Source organism: Otolemur garnettii, unplaced genomic scaffold (genome assembly GCF_000181295.1).
Source record: "Otolemur garnettii isolate 467f Iridium unplaced genomic scaffold, OtoGar3 scaffold00251, whole genome shotgun sequence".
In the NCBI taxonomy this organism is placed as follows: domain Eukaryota; kingdom Metazoa; phylum Chordata; class Mammalia; order Primates; family Galagidae; genus Otolemur; species Otolemur garnettii.
Genome location: NW_003852646.1, coordinates 663,501 through 666,891, shown reverse-complemented (window position 1 = coordinate 666,891; position 3,391 = coordinate 663,501). Strand labels below are relative to the sequence as shown.

The following is a 3,391-nucleotide window of genomic DNA, read 5'->3' as shown; positions in this document are numbered from 1 at the left end:
AGGGGGATAGCTTGAGGCTCTGTCTCAAAAAAAAAAAAAAAAAAAACCCAGAAAAAGAAAAAGTTAGGCCCTGCATGGTGGCTTGTTTGAGCTCAGCAGTTTGAGACCAGCCTGAACAAGAGTGAGACCTCCATCTCTAAAAATAGCCATTGTGATGGGCACCTATAGTCCCAGCTACTTGGGAGGCTGAGGCAAGAGAATCACTTAAGCCCAAGAGTTTGAGTTTGCTGTGAGCTATGATGCCATAGCACTCTACTGAGGGTGACACAGTGAGACTCTGTCTCAAAAAAAAAGATTTGCATTCAGGCCAGGTGCAGTGACTCATGCCTATAATCCTAGCACTCTGGAGGCCCAGACCAGAGGATCTCTTGAGCTCAGGAGTCTGAAAACAGCCTGAGCAAGAATGAGACCCCCATCTCTACTAAAAATAAAATAAATTAGCTGGGTGTTGTGGTAGGTACCTGCAGTCCCAGCTACTGGGGAGTGTGAGATAGGAGATGGCTTGAAGCCAGAAGTTTGAGGTTGCTGTGAGCTAAGCTGATACCATTGCACTGTAGCCTTAGTAACTGAGTTAGACTCAAAATAAAATGAAATAAAATAAAATATTCCACATTTATTCATTGGTTGAGTATTTCAAGCCAGAGTATATTTCTTTTTTCCAAATGTGAGTTTTGTCTACTATTGCTTGGTGACCCAAGAGCTTCTGGAATCACAGGGCCCATATGCAGAGTTAGTCCACCGGACAGCTTCATCGGGTGAGAGTAGGGGAGGGCTAGAGGGTTTCCCAAAGGCCCCAAGATTCATTCACTCAGTGTGGCAGAGAAACCACCACACTAGAAGCTGTGTGACTGTGTCTGAGGTGGGTGGAAGAGAGGGCAATGGCATGTCAGAATGGGAAGGTTCTCTCCAGGACTGGTCTGACCGACCCATGTGAGCTCGATTCCAAGGAGGCCCAGACCCAGGTATGAGAGAGATAGAGGGAGTCAGACTTCAGCCCTGTTTAAGACCTTCCCACAAGTCTGAGGCAGGTTTAATGGGGAAACATCAGAGTCAGTTTTCAAATGGAGACTCTCCTTCTCTAATCACACTGCTCCCAAATGGAAGGATTCCCAAATGCCTTGGGAGGGAAGGAGCCCCAAGCAGACTGAGAAGTCATACATAGTACTGGTCTAAGTAGTCAGGGGTCAATGGACTCAGATGTTCCTAAGTTCTAATCCTAGCTTAGACCCTTCCTGGCTGGACAGTCCTGAGCAAGTTCCTCAGTCTTTCAAGTCCTAGTTCATGTAAAGTGGGAAGTCAAAGCTCACAGGAATTTTTTTTTTTTTTTTTTGAGACACAGTTTCACTGTGTCATGCTGAATAGAGTACCATGGCATCATCATAGCTCACAGCAACCTCAAACTCTTGGACTTGAACAGTCCCCTTGCCTCAGCCTGCTGAGTAGCTAGGACTATAGGCGCCCACCACGATGCCGAGCTAGTTTTTCTATTTTTAGTAAAGACAGGGTCTGGCTTTTGCTCAGGCTTGGTCTTGCACCCCTGAGCTCAAGCAATCCTCCCACTTGGGCCTCCAGAGTGCTGGGATTACAGACAAGAGCTACCTTGCCTGGTTCACTCACCAGATTTTTGTAATAATGAAATGAAAACACAAATAAAGCATGTAGAACTTAGTGTGCACCTGTTGTGAGATCAGTGTCAGGAAATGGTCACTACTGTTGCTCCACTGCTACTTCTGCTGCTGTTATTACTACTCATAGCTGAAGAGGCTGAGTGCCACTGCCTCTTAGAAATTTCCCAAGGATTACACTCTTTATCTATCATGACTGCCCCAAGTCATCATCATCATCATCATCATCAAGACTGTCCCAAGTCATCATCCAACCCCTGGCAAATGCTTTGTGCCTTGTGCAGCAGGAGCCTACCTAACTCTGGGCCGCGGCCACATCCAGGGTGCCTAGGACCTAACTATCCTCAAAGGTGGGTGGCCTAAGATAAGCTTCACAGGGCAGATGGGGTAATTGAGTCTATAAAAGAGCAAGGGACTTTGCAGGCCGGGATGCAGAACTAAAACCTGCTGGGTAGAAGGCAGCCCCTTTCTGTACCCAGGAAATGAGACCGCGTTAAACAAGCGCGTTACACGAAGCGCGCGCGCGCACACACACACACACACACACACACAGCGACACCAACAAGGCCACACTCGCCTTGTTGTCCAATGCCCAGCTGGACATCTGTCCCGAGGGCAGCAGGCGACCTCGCCTCGTCCCGCCTCCTCTAGCCAGGCCCCTCCCGTGGGAGCGGAAGCGGCGGGCCAAGGGTGTTTGGGGTTAGAAGGTTCAGCGGAAATTGAGGGGCGGCCCTGGGACTGGAGGGGGCGAGGCAAAAGGAAGGAGGTTGGGCCCCAGAGCCAGGAGCCTGACCTGGGCTCGCGCCTCCCCCACACCTCCAGTCTGCTGGGACAGCACACATCATCCACAGGCATAAAGTACACACGCGCACAGTGCAGCCTGCAACCCGCAGCCACACGGGCGGGTGCACACCTGCGGGGCCCGCTTCCCGCGCGCTGCGTCCTCGCTCCCGCTGACTCTGCACCGCACCCGGCACTCGGAATGCGGCCTGTTCCCAGGGCACCCCACGCTGGTCCTGGCGATGTCCTCACAGTCACCAGGTGCCCAGCCCTCTAAACGGTCCTCACCATCCACGGAGGCACATCCAGACCCCTGAGACCCATTCCCACCTACACCTGTCACCAACAGGCTCACGCGGATCCTCGCAGAGCCCGCAGACACCCCGACAAGTATATCCCACGGGTCCCTCACACACAACCCTCCCCAACCACACAAGTTCCCTGCCGCACACTCACACAAAACAGACAACGGCATACCTTCCTGTCCAGGTGACAGTCAGACACCTCAGTCGCCGGCTCCCCCAACTCTCCCCGCAGGTGCGCAGCCCTGTCCCAGCCCAATTCAGCCACACTCGGGAGACCCCACCTCCTGCGGGGCCGCGTCACCTGAGATTCCGGGGGGTACTCGGCCCAAGACTCCCCCCGGACAGCCGGTATGTTAAAAGTTATGTGTAACAGGCAGCACGCCGACCCCCGGAGGCTCCGGCGCCCAGTTCCCCCAGCCGCCCCCTCCAACCTGCCAGTCTCCGAACCGGTCCACTCCCCGGCCCTCCGCCGATACCTTGCTTGCCCGAGTGTCCCTCGTGGGTCCTGGCGCTGCCGGTGGTCCGGGACAGCGCAGGTGGACTGGGGCCCTCTCTGCTGCAGCTGAGGTCGGGATCCGATCCAGGTCCCGCCCCGGCCCGGACCCCAAACAGCGGACGCGTGCGGAGCCGGCGCCGCTTCTGCTGTGAGTGTCTCCAGAGCGCTGGGCGCCGACTCCAGAT

General features: G+C 54.2%; 1 protein-coding gene across 1 annotated transcript in view; it reads right to left on the bottom strand.

The window, feature by feature from the left end:
• TRIB3 (tribbles pseudokinase 3) overlaps positions 1-3,391 on the bottom strand; it is an 18,580-nt gene extending 15,189 nt beyond the window's left edge. The window contains exon 1 of the mRNA XM_012813236.2: positions 3,187-3,391. The gene's annotated coding sequence lies outside the window, so the exon portion shown is untranslated. The remainder of the gene's footprint in view (positions 1-3,186) is intronic.